Source organism: Chiloscyllium punctatum, chromosome 38, assembly GCF_047496795.1.
Source record: "Chiloscyllium punctatum isolate Juve2018m chromosome 38, sChiPun1.3, whole genome shotgun sequence".
Classification (NCBI taxonomy): domain Eukaryota; kingdom Metazoa; phylum Chordata; class Chondrichthyes; order Orectolobiformes; family Hemiscylliidae; genus Chiloscyllium; species Chiloscyllium punctatum.
Window position 1 is genome coordinate 33,989,056 of NC_092776.1, and position 15,712 is coordinate 34,004,767.

A 15,712-nucleotide genomic window follows, 5' to 3' on the forward strand; every position below is an offset into this window, starting at 1 on the left:
GCAGCTCAGTCCATACACGGACCATCGTCTGCATGAAAAAGTTGTTCCTTAGGTTCCTTTTAAATCTTTCCCTTCTCACCTTAAACCTCTGTCCTCTAGTTTTGGACTTCCCCATCCTGCAGAAAAAACCTTGACTATTCACCTTATCCATGCCACTCATGATTTTATAAACTTCTATAAGATCACCCCTCCACCTCTGATGCTCCAGGGAAGATCCCAGTCTATTCAGCCTCTCCCTATAGCTCAAACCTTCAAACCCTAGCAGCATGCTTGTAAATATTTTCTGAACCCTTTCAAGTTTAATAGCATCATTCCCTGTAGGAAGGAGATCGGAAATTCATGCAATATTCAAAAACTGGCCCAACCAATGTCCTGTACAGCCACAACATGACTTCCCAACTCCTGCAGTCAATGTACTGACCAATAAAGCCAAGCATATCAAATGCCTTCTTCACTACCCTGTTTACCTGCCACTCCACTTTCAAGGCACTGTGAACCTGCAGTCCAAGGTCTCTTTGTTCAGCAACACTCCCAGGACATTACCATTAAGTGCATAAGTCCTGCCCTGATTTGCCCTACCAAAATGTGGCACCTCACATTTATCTAGATTAAACTCCATCTGCCACTCCTTGGCCCATTGGCCCATCTGATCAAGGTTCCATTGTAATCTGAGGTAACTGTCTTCACTGATCAGTACACCACCAATTTTGGTGCCATCTGAAAACTTACTAATCATGCCTCCTATGTTTGTATCCAAATCATTTGTATAAATGACAAAAAGCAGTGGTTCCAGCACCAATCCCTATGGCACATCATTGCTCGCAGGCCTCCAGTCCGAAAAGCAACCCTTTATCACCACTCTGTCTCCTACCTTCTGGCCAATTTTGTATCCAAATAGCTAATCCTTCTTGCATTCCATGTGATCTAACCTTGTTAACCAGTCCAGCATGCAGAGCCTTGTCAAACACCTTGCGGACGTCCATATACACAACATCCATCACTCTGCCTTCATCAATCCTCTTTGTCACTTCTTCAAAAAAGTCTAATCAAATGAGTGAAACACGATTTCCCATGCACAAAGCCATATTGACTATCCCTAATCACTCCTTGACTTTCCAAAACATGCAAAAACCTATCCCTCAGAATCCTCTCCAATAACTTGCCCACCACTGATGTGAGACTTGCTGGTCTATAGTTCCCTGACTTTTCCTTGCCACTTTTCTTAAATAATGACACTACCTTAGCCAGCCTCTGGTCTTCTGGCACTTCACCCGTACCTGTTGATGATACATATATCTCAGCAAGAGGCCAAGCAATCATTTCCCTAGCTTCTGTCAAACTTCTAGGGCACAATCAGTTCTTCTATAGCGTGATGCTTTCATTCTTGAGCAGCCCCACATTCTAGAAAAATCACACTTTAGAAACAGCACTTAAAGTGTTGGCGCTATAATAGGATTACAGCCAACACATGTTTTAAAAGTTTGCAGTGGAGAAACAGCATTCCCAACCTATCAAATGGGTTACAGCAAATTTGCATTGACAAAACACTCGTTATAACAGAATGGCCTGTACACCTGATCAGGTCCCAGGGATGTATCCATCTTTATGTTTCAATACATCCAACATCACCTCTGTAATATGGACACTTTTTAACACGGCACTGTTTATTTCCCCAAGTTCTTTAGTTTCCATACCCTTCTCCACAGTAAACACTGACACAAAATTCTCATTTAGTATCTCACCCATCTCCTGCGGCCTTGCTGATCTTTAAGAGGCCCTTTTCTCTCCCTAGGTACTCTCTTGTCCTTAATGTATTAGTAGACCTTTAGATTCTCCTTAACCCCATTTGGCGAAGCTCACTCAGGCCCCCATTTTGCCCTCCTGATTTGCCCCTTAAGTATACTCCTACTGCTCTTATACTTCTGTAAGGATTCACTCAGTCCCTGCAATCTGTGCCTGACATATGCCTTTTACTTGACTAGAACTTCATTTTCTCTAGTCATCCAGCATTCCCTACATCTGTCAGCCTTGCTCTTCATCCTAACAGAGACATACTGTCCCTTGACTCTTGTTATTGCCTTTTTGAAGGCTTCCCGCTTTCCAACCATCTCTTAACCTGCAAATATCCGTCCCCAATTAACTTGTGAAAGTTCTTGCCTAATCCTGTCAAAATTGGACTTCCTCCAATTTAGAGCTTCAACTTCTAAGTCCAGCTATCCTTTTCCATAACTATTTTAAAACTATAGAATTATAACCACTTTCCCAAAGTGCTTCCCCACTGACACCTTAGTCACTTGTCTTGCCTTATTTCCCAAGAAGAGGTCAAATTTTGCTCCTTTTCTAGTAGATACATTCATATGCTAAATAAAAACACTTACTTGTACATAACAAATTCCTCTCCATCCGATCCCTTAACACTATGGCAGTCTCAGTCTATGTTTGGAAAGTTAAAGTATCCTACTATTGCCACCCTTCTATTCTTACAGATAACTGACATCTCCTTACAAATTTGTTTCTCAATTTCCCGCTGTCTATTGGGGATCAATAGTACAATCACCCATAAATGTCAATTCAGTCATGAATGTGTTGGTGGTAAAATCTTTCAAGTGTGCAAAAGAGCAGAGGAGCAACCACATTGTGTGGAAGTAATTGGCTAAAAGGCTTTTGAGCCTCTCTCAGTAATACAGATCAGAACAAAGTTAAAGAATTTAAATATTTCGCCAGTTTCAGCTTTGGGGATGATAATGTACTAAAATATTTAAAGAGTAGTTATTCCCTTTAAAACAGCCAAATCAATTATTTTATTAGTGCCAATGTAATATCCAGTGAAATAGCATTGTTATTCACTAACCGTCAATGGATATACCACTGGATATAGAAAATGACAAAGTGATTGTTTGTATTTGGAAAATTTTGCATTCGCAGTACATACAGTTGAAACACTATTTCTTTCCTTTAATGGGACATAACCTCTGCACTAAAGAAATTAAAGAGATGCTGTTCACATCGGGGGACAGAAATTTAGAAGACAATGTGTTAATTGTGTTAAAACTACAAAAACAATTGTCCATCTGTCCTTCGGAAGGTTGAAGCCTTTAGTAAAGAGTGCAGGAATAGGGTGCAAGAACAGAATAAGCTTATAGAAGAGCAAAATGATGGATGTGAGATTTGTAAGAAATACTGAAGGCCATAGTTACAGCCTACAGTAAGTCTACTCTTAGCAAGAGATTTCAGAAAGTTTATGGGTTTAAAGGAATGTGATGACTAAAAAATATTTTCATTTTATCTTTTGTAAATTTGACGACCAGATTTAGTCAGTTGGCAAAAATACATAGTACAAGTATTAATATAACAATGGATAACGTAATGGAAAAGTGGATAAGGGCTGGATTTGGACGACTGGAAAAGTATTCTACTGATAATGCAGGGGACACTGCTAACAATGAATTTAGAGATATACATACAAATATGAACATAATAGTTATGAATAAAGCAGCAGAAAATTCTTTCAGCAATGGTGTAAATGAAAGAAATCACAATTGTCATCGAGGAAATGGTTCCTAAAAATTTGGCAGATCTGCCATTACAGATTGAGTGCAGAATGTTGGTAGATATTATCAGTTTGTTAGTTTTGGTAGAAATCCTAAATTGGCATCAGTGGTATCACTGGTGCTGCTGCCTCTCAGCACCAGGGACCTGGGTTCAATTCCATCCTTGGACAAACTCTGTGGAGTTTGCACATTCTCCCTGTGTCTGTGTGGGATTCCACTGCGTGCTCTGCTTTCCTCTCGCAATCTAAAGATGTGCAAATTAGGTGGATTGGCCATTCTAAATTACCCATTCAGGGATATGTAGGTTAGGAGTGTTAGCTGAGATTGGAGAGAGGTGGTGCAGGGTTAGGGTAGAGGGATGTGTCTGGGTGGGGTACTCTTTGGAGAATCGGTATGGACATTGGGCCAAATGGCCTACGTCCCCACTGTAGGAATTCTATTCTGTGATATATGATGAGTTCCCAATTTGGCTGAAGGGAATACAATTGGTTCTGCTTTTTTGGGCATTTGAATGTGGTGCATGTAGGCAGAAAGATTCTCACTAAAACCACAGTCTTGGAAATAATTCAGCAAGCCTTAAAACATAATGTAAGGCATTTGGAAAGCAGTTTTAAGCAGAAAAAAACATAGCTTATTGTAAAAGATTTGGGAGGTTCAAAAAGGATTATTGGAATGGCAGAAAAGATAATTGTATAGCATAGGAACTAGACTATTCACGTATTCACTACAGACCTCCTCAGCAGGTCTAGCAGCATCTGTGGAGATAAATTAGAGTTAATGCTTCAGGTCCAGTGACCCTCTTCAGAACATCTTCAAGATGCCAGTGTATGGATTGTAAATTTGTAGGAGTTATATGAACCACATGCTTCTCATAATTGTATGTTATACAGGTATGAGTACCAGACTGTCCCAAATGACAGTTTGTGTGATGAAAGACAGATCAATTTTAATGATCAAAATAAGCCCATCATCCAAAACAGTTACCAAAAATGAGTTCTAAAGTCAAATATTAGCCAAATGGGGCTGGTCTGGAGAAATGCAGCTATAATACGTAGAGTGAAAAAAGCCACTGGGAAGTATAACAGCTGGTTAAACGTACATTGTCTGGGGCAAGAGGTCAGGCCCATGAATTGGAACATAGATATGAAATTGGAAGGCAAAACCATAGTGTAAACTCAGAAAGTGACTCTGGGCATGAACATGTCCCTAGATAAAGATCACAGACCTTTGAAAGGAACCCTTTTAATAGGAGGGGAGATCAACCACTTAACAGTCCAGAGAGAGGGAGAAGCAAAGATAGGGGATATAGCTGAGCAAAATTAAACAATGTAGTGTAGACCAGGAATGCCACCAGCAGCAGAAGCCCATATGATCAGGAAGTCTTTGTAGCTGTAATCAGTTTCAAAGACAAATTAATGAAAGGTGCTGAACAGCAAGAATTATAAATTTGGAATGTACACCAGAGGTGCCAAAAAGAGGACAAACTGCCCTATCATGTATGTGGACATGCACAAAAATGATCTCTCCTGATGGCACACATAAAGTTAAATCAAGGCTAGTGGCAGAAGGCTTTGAAGAAAATTGAGTGACAAAGAGATTATGACATTGTTAACATCAAATACTTGGGAATATAGGGAAATGATGTTGAAACTGCATATCTCTTCGGAGATCAACTCAAAAAGGAAGAAGTTCTTTGTCCTCCAAAAGAGGAACCAAACAATCTTGGAAATTAAATAAAGATGTATATGAACTAAATTATGCTTCTGGAGTTTGGTACTTATCAGCAAGATCTATCTTATTAAAATTAGGCCATCTCAGATGGAAGCAGACCCTGCCATGGGAGTAGCTTTCAGGCATCTTTCTGATATGTGGCAATTATGTTTTGTAGAATAGGAACAATGAATTTGAAAACATTGTCATAGTGAGCTTAAAACAAAATTCAAGCTTGGATGTCAAGTTTCTGTGATTTTAAGCACATTGCTCTCAATATCAGATAGAATGATGGATAGGGTTCTCTTTGCCCTCACTTACCATTCCACCAGCTTCAACATCCATAGGATCATTCCATCACTCCGACGAGATGCCACCCCCAGGCACGTATTGCCCTTCCCTCCCTTGTCAACCTTCCACAGACGATTCCTTCGAGGTCATCCTGATCCTCCACTCCTTTCCTCCCAACATATCACCACAGGCCCATGGCATCTTGCCCTGCAATCACAGAGGGTGTTAGCCCTGCCCGTTTACTTCCTCCTCCTTCACTACCCAATATCCCAAACACAGATTCCGGGTGAAGCAGCACTTTACCTGTAATTCAGTCAATCTAGTCTACTGTGAGAAAGTGAGGACTGCACTTGCTGCAGATCAGAGTTGAGAGTGTGATGCTGAAAAAGCACAGCAGGTTAGGAAGCATCCGAGAGCAAGAGAATCACATTTTGGGCAAAAGCCCTTCATCAGGAATGTTCGCTCCGCTACATTGGGGAAATGAAGTGCAGACTGGATAACTGTTTTGCAGAACACCTCCATTCTGTCTGCAAAAAAGATTGAGCTTCCAGTTACCTGCCACTTCAACACACTACCTTTTTCCCTGGCCAACATCTCTTTCTCAGGTTTGCTGCAGAGCTCCAGTGAAGCACACATAAGCTGAAAGAACAACGCCTCCTTTTCCACTTGGGAATCCTGGGACTTAATATCGAGTTCAAAAACTTTTGGTCTTGAGGCCATGTCCTTACCCCCACCCCCACAGACCCGGCCTTGTCATTACACAGGCTGCTACCAAACACAATCCATTGCCAGCTACTAACCCCCCTTCATTAACAGCAATTCATTCCCCAGACTAACCTTTAATGGCACCTTTATCTGTCCGACTGTTTTACTTTCTCTTTGGACTCCATCTCCACCTATTGTTTACTCTCCCCCGATCCTATCTTCTGAATAAATATCAACCTTTTTCTTGCTACTATCAGTTTTGCAGAGGGGTCACTGGTCCCGAAACATTAAATAATTTCTCTTCACAGATCCTGTCAGATCTGCTGAGGTTTTCCAGCAATTTCTGTCTTTGTGTGGAGAATGAATTTGGTATCACTTTGCATGAGAAGTCTTATTTAGAAAACATTAGCACATTGTAGTTAATCAAAGCAGATCCTCACATAATGGATGAATTGATTGAGCCCCCAAACAAGGTGAGAGAGCATTGTGAGATCTTAGTGTTAAGTATAACTATGAAAAATCCAAATGTGGAAAATATTATTCAGGTAGACAAAGCATTAAAAAAAAACTAAATGGAGCATTTTGTTTTGAAAGTTTCATCATTGGAAGATGGCAGGAACATGAGACTTGTTATTTTTAGTAATCCTTTAAATGAACAGCACTGTGATGAGAGTTAAAAAAAAAGAGCAGGAGTAGGCTATTAGGACCCTCAGTACTGCCCAGCCTTTCAATAAGATCATGGCTGACCTGCCTCAGGTCTGAACTTCTTGTTTGTACTAGCGCATCACAGCCTTCAACTCCCCTATATATAAAAAATCTATTTCTATGTTAAACACTTCCAGTGATCTAGCCTTACCAATTCATTGGATTAGATAATTCCAGACATTCTGGGAGGAGAAATTCTTTGCACCTATGTTTTAGATGAGAGTCTCTTTATTTTGTTACTACGTTCCCTAGTTCAAGATTTTCCCACTCGTAGAAACATTTTCTCAACATTTATGTTAGTCCTCCTCTGAATTTTATATGTTTCAGTAATATCACCCCACATTCTTCTGGGTTCTACTGAATAAAGACCTAACCTGTTTAGCTGTTTTTGATGAGCCACCTCCTTCATCTCAAGAATTTCTAATGAATTTCTTTTGAATATCCTCCAATGCCAGTATATCCCTCTTTTATTTGTTAGGACCAAAAGTATATGCAATAGTTCAGGTGTGGCTTGATCAAGACCCTATATTGTTGTAACAAGGTGTCGCTGCTTTTAAACTCCAAACCCTTAGTAATAAGGGTCAAAATTCAATTTGCCTTCTTCATTACTTGCTGTACACAATTTATTATTTTGTGTTTTATACAAAAGAACACCCAGATCCCTCTAAGTTGCAGTCCTTGGGAGTCCCTCCATTTACATCATAGCCTGCCTTTTGATTCTTCCTACCAAAGTGTATAACCTTTCCAACAATAAATTCTATCTGCCAAGTTTTTGCCCACTCAACATATTCATATCCCCTTGGAGATTCCTTAACACAACATGCCCTACCATCTTTTTTGCATTGTCAGCAAATTTGGATACATTATATCCTGCCTTCTCCTTCAAGCCATTAATATAAATAGTAAATAATTGAAGCCCTAAGACTGATTCCTGTAAGACCCCACTAATTACATCTTTCCACCCTGAGAAGAGACTAAACAATCCTGATTTTCTGTCTTTTGTGAGTTAACTAATCCTCAATCCAAGCTAACAAATTCCCCCCAATAATGTAAATTCCTATTATGTGCAATAACCTTTTATGTGATAATGTATTGAATGCCTTCTGAAAATCTACGTCTACTGGTTCCCCATTATCAAATCTGTTTATTACATCATCAATGCACTCTTGAAAATCTGTTAAGCATGATTTTCCTCTAACAAAGTCACTTTGATGCTGTTTGATTGCACTTCCTAAATGCTTTGCTATTTCTTCCTTAATATTGGACTCTAGCATTTACTCAACAGCTGATGTTAGACTAAGTGGCCTACAATTCTCCTTTATCTGTTTCTCTTCCTTGAACAAGAGTGCCATATTAGCAGTTTACAATCTGCTGGAACACTTCTAAAATTCAGAGAATTCTAGAATATTTTGAGGAATACCCCCACTATCTCTTAAACCATGTCCTTTAAAATCCTTGGATGCAAAGCCATCAGATCCTGCTGACTTATCTGCCTTTAATCCCACTGGTTTGTCAAAAACCTTTAAGTTGGGAAGCATAACAAGATCCCAAGAGTAGTTCCAAAGCACCTCAGCGGCAGAAACATTTGCACTTCTTGAGACAGTAGAAACAATGTTTTTCTTAGTGAACGTACGAGAAGAAATTTGCAAAAGGGATTCTGCAGCATTTGCAATTGAGTATCACGTTGCTTACAAGTCACTATGGGATGATGTGCATTCAACAAAATGCATAAATGAAGAAAGGCTGAGAATTGATATTGAAATTGTAAAACAGATGCTAGAGAACGTAAAAATCTCCAAATTGAAATTGGTTGTTTTAAATGTGATAAAAGAATTGATTACATTAACAAGTAATATTAATTAATTGAATTGAGCATTATTTATTAAAATACAAAATTTTATATTCCTTACTTTCTGTTTTGATGTTTGCTTGTTACTGTCATAGTTCTGTCAATGATTTCAGTGCCATCCATTAAGTATATGCCTGCAAGAAAGAAGTAGGTATAGCACACTACTATACAATAATTATATATTGAATATCTTGTACTTCCTATTATTTGTTCTCATTATAATTTCTTATATATGCATTTATAACTCTGCTTACATAAGCTTGTCATGGCATAATTATACCCTCCAACCACTCATAACACTGTAGATTTTTATAGTGCCCAGTTCCTCAGCGTATACGCTAGAGCTTCAGCTGGCTTTGCTTCCCAAGTGCACTTTGGATCACTAATTAACTGCAAATAATAATAAATCAAAATGTTTAATAAAAATATGATAGGATGTAGAATATGAAATCAGAATACAGTATTACATCAGTGTATTTATTGTTCACCCTCTAACACTTTGTACCATGCCACCAGAGATTAAACAGTTTTATTACATTCTAGTCATCCTAATCTGTCCTTAATACTCCCATTCAGCAACCCTCAAATTGGTACAAAATCCAATTTAAAAACCCCAAGTAAGAGGAAAAGAAAGCGTATTAATTTTAAAAATCAAGATTTAGAAAAGTGAGAATGTTCCTTTGTGATATATTTGATTTCTAAACTACATTGCCTATAGCTGGCACATTTCTGTAAGCATGATTTATCTGCTAGACAAGTTTGCCAGAATAGTGTTTGACATGCATTCTGGGAGATGTACATCATTTTAATAAGACATCTCCCAAAGACATGCAATGAAATGAAGCAGATGGAATAAGCCATTCAGCCCCTCAAACCTGTTCCACCGTTCAGTGAGATTATGGTTGATCTGTGGGCTAACTCCATATGCCTGCCTTTGCCAATATTCCTTTGATACATTTGCTTAACAAAAATATATCTATCTCAGATTTAAAATTTACAACTGTTCTGGTGTCCACTTTCCTTTCTGGAAGAGAGTTCCAAACTTCTACCACCGTTTGTGTATAGAAGTGATTTCTTCTGATTTCTACTTTGTAAACTAAAGTGAAAATTGTAGACTTCTGGAGTATTGCCTCATTATAATAATATACAAAACTATTTTTAAATATACTTTTATAAAGAATTAATAATGTTAGATATGTGATGAAGAGTGTCTGATGTATTTATATACTTAGAGATTTGATTGTAAGGTAGGAACATATAGGTGGGTTTCTTTTGTGAAGAGATATTTTAAACAATAATTCGGTCAGACAGTCCTTCTGGAACAGAGACCAAATCTAGTATGTGTCAGAACAGGGACCGCCTGGAGTGTTTGTGGAATTTTCTTTCTGTGATGGTTTAGGATACAGAGTGGAAACATTAAAGGCCATTGTCTTGGTTTTTCTTCAGAGTAATCAAGAATTGATTTTAGCTTAGAATACCTAGAAATCGAAAATTTGTGGGATAGTTCTGAAGAGGTCTGTTGGGGATTTGAGGTAAATTGTTTCTCTAGCTGTATAGGACAGCTCAGAAGTGTTTGGTTAGAAATCAACACATTATTAAGAGGGGAAAAAGCCAAAGCTGTTAGTTTTGTGAGTTTTCATGTAAGAAGACTTCACAGTTCACACGAAAGGGTGGAAAAGAATTAAGTCAAATTTAAAGATTTGATATAGAGAAATAGTTTCTGTTGATTCAGTCTCTGTAATGCTTAATGTCAGAAAATGGGTTTGTTTTGTTGTGTTGTTTAAGATCTTTCAAACTGTTCCATGTTTAGGTAGCTTAATATTTTTACTTTGTTTTTGTCTTTTGTGTAAAAAAAAATTATGTTGTTAAAGAAACTGAACAAGCCATTTGGATTCAGAACTGGCTCAAAGATAGAAGACAGAGGGTAGTGGTGGAGGGTTGCTTTTCAGACTGGAGGCCTGTGACCAGTGTTGTGCCACAAGGATCATTGCTGTGATTTTCGTCATTTATATAAATGATTTCAACGTGAACATAGTAAGTTTGCAGATGCCACCAAAATTAGAGATATAGTGGACAATGAAGAAGATTACCTTAGAGTACAACGCGATTTTGATCAGATGGGCCAGTGGGCTGAGGAGTGGCAGATGGTGTTTAATTTAGATAAATGCGAGGTGCTGCATTTTGGAAAAACAAATCAGAGCAGGACTTATACACTTAATGGTAAGGACGTGGGGAGTGTTGTGGAACAAAGAGTCCTTGGAGTGCACATTCATAGTTCCTTGAAAGTGGAGTCACAGATAGATAGGATAGTGAAGTAGGTATTTGGTATGCTTTCATTTATTGGTCAGAGTATTGAGTATAGGAGTTGGGAGGTCATGTTGCATCTGTACAGGACATTGGTTAGGCCACTTTTGGAATATTGCATGCATTTCTGATCTCTTTCCTATCGGAAGGATGTTGTGAAACTTGAAAGGGTTCAGAAAAAACTTACAAGGATGTTGCCAGGGTTGGAGGATTCAGCTATAGGGTGAGGCTGAATAGGCTGAGGCGGTTTTCCCTCAGGGAGGCTGAGGGCTGAGCTTATAGATGTCTATAAAAGCATGGATAGGATAAATAGAGAAAGTATTTTCACTGGGTTGGGGGAGTCCAGAACTAGAGGGCATAGGTTTAGGATGAGAGGGGAAAAATTTAAAAGGGGCCTAAGGGGCAAAGTTTTCACACAGAGGGTGGTGCGTTTATGGAATAAGCTGGTACAATTACAGCATTTAAAAGGCATCTGGATGGGTATAGGAATAGGAAGAGTTTAGAGGGATATGGGCCAAGTGCTGGCCAATGGGGCTAGATTAGGTTAGGATATCTAATCGCCGTGCGCAAGTTGGACCGAAGGGTCTATTTCTGTGCTGTACATCTCTATGACTCTAAATTCTGCATTCTTACGTGACTATGTTTCGGCTTGTGTTGTACCCAGAGGAAAACAATATTTACAACATTATTTAAAAACATCAACCACTCCCTTCTATGGAAACAAAATTCATATATAACAAGAAAAACTTTGGATCTGAGGATGTCAGCATCATCTGTTTGAGCTTTCCTACAAACTATAAGTATGTTAAAATAATTAACAAAAGAACACGATCCAAGCTGATTTAACATTGTGCCTATAAGGAGAAAATGTAAGGTACATTTTTCAGAGAATTACATAAATTAACAAAGACTTCACTGTCTTTTTGAAATACTCAGAGCACTTAAGGTACAATAACTGGGATATTTGAAATTTATATGAATGCTAATGGGTGCTGATTAAAACCTTTTGACTAATGCATGCACTGCCTATTTTAAATATGGATGATTTAAGTCATTGGGATTATAATTGTATGATAGGTTCAGTAGCTTTCTTCAGTACTGCATGCTCCTGCTAATTACTTCCTTCCTGTATGGCATTGATGGAGAATATAGTCACAGGTATTTTGTCTGGTCTTTTACTTTTATACTCAACATATCATGATTTTCCACTCAATAAAATTAAAAAAAAACGTGAAACGCCAATCTCTGTGGATAAAAGTAGTTCAACTTGACAAATCTGCAGTAATTGGCAATTTAAGATATCTTGAGAACTAGTCTCTGCCTTGTATTTTGTATTCATGATACATTTAACAGCTATGTTTAACATTGGGCTGCAGTTCACTTAGGGAATCAAAGAATATGTGGATAGGGTGAGAAGCTGGAGTTGATAATAAAAGTTTATCTGTAATCTTATTCAATGATGGACCTGATTCAATGGTTCATATGGTCTACCTTTTGACAATTTATTATTTTCTTATGTATTATTGATGATACTTGCATCCAGGTTTGGCAAACTAATCACTTTGTGTGATCAGTATTTGAATCATTTGATTTTTTTTCTTTTATGCATTGAACAAAGCTGACATTGTCGTCTTTAAAGAAAAACATTGTGCAACTTACTATTAGTGATAATTCTGACAACTCAGTTCGATTTGTCCCACAATACCTCTGACTCCCTAACAGATCATTCCAAACATGAGAACTTGGGGATATACAGACATTTTGAACATGTCGGAGAAGGGGAAAGTGGTGTTGCTGTTCTTTGATAGGGAAATGAACGTCCTGATGAATAGGTGATGCTGAGAAGCATTGTCCTTTTCCTGCCTGACCAGCAATAGATGCCAAGAAACCAGACCCTGGCACCTGATCCACATTGCTACCCAGGTCAGTGTGGTCTCCATGGTCTGGAGGTATAGACAGCAATGCCATAACATGTTCTAAAGTTGGCAACTCTGGCTTCTATGTCAGAAATTCTTAGTGGCTAGTTTGCTCACAGCAGGAGACTGGATGTTAATGAAGTGAGATGTGCAGTTAATAAGGTTTGCTAGCAAGCAATAATCCTTCTCAGTATGCAACTGGCCATTCCCTAATGTGAATCTTGCCTTGACACCTTGGAAATTAAAAGATGTAGCGAGTTGTTCCCACATTGAGAGAGATTTTTAACCCAACTTGATTAGTTCATCAACACAGATCTTTTCATCAATTTGACCAAAATGTGTTCAGGATGGGATACAGAGCCTTTGTGTTTTACTAATTTACTTGCATGCTCAATAAAGTATCCGCTTCATATGATCATCTAGGCACAAATGTAAAATAGATCCAACTTGTATAATACTTCAACAACACTCTAAATTCTTAATTCAATAAATTAATATTATCTGTTATTTTAAAACACCAGGGTAAATTGTGATAAGTAGTTTTAATTGATGTTCAAAATCATTTTTATTCTAATTGAGCAAGCATCAATCATGTCTGTCAACTTACCAGTTGGAAAACTTAATTTAGCATTGAGGTTTAGAGAATGAAATAGATAGAATATTGTCCATGTTTACATGCATATTCCTGCATCCTGTTCAATGAATTGCTTTACCTCTATTTGGAAATATCAGATTTTATTATCGGAATTCTTTTTTGCTGGATACCTTTGAGACATCTTATTGCTGAATACATTAGAGGTACCAGATATTTTCAAATCTATTTGCAGCTTAAAAATAAAAGCCATAGGTAATTACAGAAAGGCAAATTACTACAAGGAACAAGTGAACAACTTATATTATCATGTCCTTCTACCTTCTTAGTCTGCACAATCTTATTAGCTTCCTGCCTATATTCAACAAGCTCCTTGACCTTAACATTTCACATGGCCTCTTTACTCCCATCATGTCTATCACAGATGAGGGCATCCCTGACCAAATCTTTCTATTGCTTCTATTCCAATTCCACCCTCACATATGGAACCTACACGAAGACTTTAAAATTCCCAACTGTTTACCCTTTGGCTCTCAACTTACCACATCATTTCTGTAACAACCAATCTGCTCAATTAAACTCTCACCTCTACTTCAGATTCATTTGACCATTTCAAAGCCTTTACTCTAGTAATTTCCCTTGGTTCCCTCTTATCACTATTCCCATAAGTCCAAATGTGCAGACTTGATGTTTTATGGTAATCAACTGGTTTAACCATTCATTGCCAGATCTTGCTGGACTACATAAAGCACAATCGGCCCTCCTCAACTGTTGACTATTTAAGGATCATCCCTGGTTTCCCTTTTCCAGGAGAAAGTGTTTTTAAAAATTCTGTCACACAGTAGATGCGAGGCCTTCACTGTCACTAAAATTCAGTGAATGCAGTTGACTGAATCTGCAGATTCCATGCCATTCACTTGTCACCAAACCAAGCCGGCTAATATATCTCTCTTCCCTTTTGATGAACCAGGCCCTTTTTCTAGTTTTTCTCACGTCATGTTCATGTCCTGTTCAAACTCTTCTTAATTCTTAGTCCAACAAATTGCTGACCACTCAACTTATTTTCTGCATCCCCATGTTGGGTGATACTATAATCTTAGCAGTGGCCAGAATACCATCTATCTGTCTTCTAGATATTGTTGTCCCTTGGCAATAACATTTCAAAATATTGTAAAGAATTTCAGTCAAAAGCCTACAGTGCTAGCATCTGTCACCACCACCACTCTTAAACCCTCTGTGTGTTCTGATTTGCCAAACTGATTGTCTACATCTATTACTGGGTGAGCAGAAATTGTTTTGCATAAAATATTTGAAAGTCCAAAGATATTGTCTTTGCATGCCATTTCATACTTTGCTCCCTAGCCGCCAGCTCCTCTTCTCTCAGGATATTGCCTGAAGTTAAGACAGTAAGACGTAGGAGCATGTAAGCCATACACTCTGTCTAGTTTGCAGTGTCATTCAGTGAGATCATCAATGACCTGATAATCCTCAACTCTACTTTCTTGCCTTTTCCCCATAGCCTTTGATTCCCTTACAAATTAAAAATCTGTCTGTCTCGGCCTTGAATGTACTTAATAACCCAGCCTCAACAGCTCTCTGTTGTAAAGAATTCCACAGATTCATAACCTTCTGGGAGAAGTAATTCCTCCTCATCTCTGTTTTTAAACATGCAATTAATTATACTGAGATTATGCCATCTGGTCCTAGAACCTTCCACAAGAAAAAACAATTATTCTGCACCTACCCTGTCAAGTCCTCTAACAATCTTGTGTGTTTTGATAAAAGTGGCTTCTCATTCTTTTATACTCTAATAAGTACACACCCAATCCACTCAACCTGTCCTCACAAACAGTTGCTCCATACATAGTATTAGCCTAGTAAACCTTCTGTGGACTGCATCCGGTGCCAACATAACTTTCCTTAGGTAAGAGGCTCAAAACTGTTTAGTTAAACAAGACATTCTCAACCATGATGTGTTATTTGACTCTGAGCTCAACCTACAATCTCATATCTACTCCATCACCAAGAAGGCCTACTTCTACCTTTGTAACATGGCTCATCAATGCCCCTAACTCAACACCTGCCTTCA

At 38.3% G+C, this 15,712-nt stretch overlaps 1 protein-coding gene across 5 annotated transcripts in view; it reads left to right on the plus strand.

Annotated features, from left to right (window-relative positions):
* The window catches only part of dock1 (dedicator of cytokinesis 1), a 577,688-nt gene that overhangs the window by 358,133 nt on the left and 203,843 nt on the right, over nt 1-15,712 (plus strand). The gene's annotated exons all lie outside the window — the stretch shown is intronic.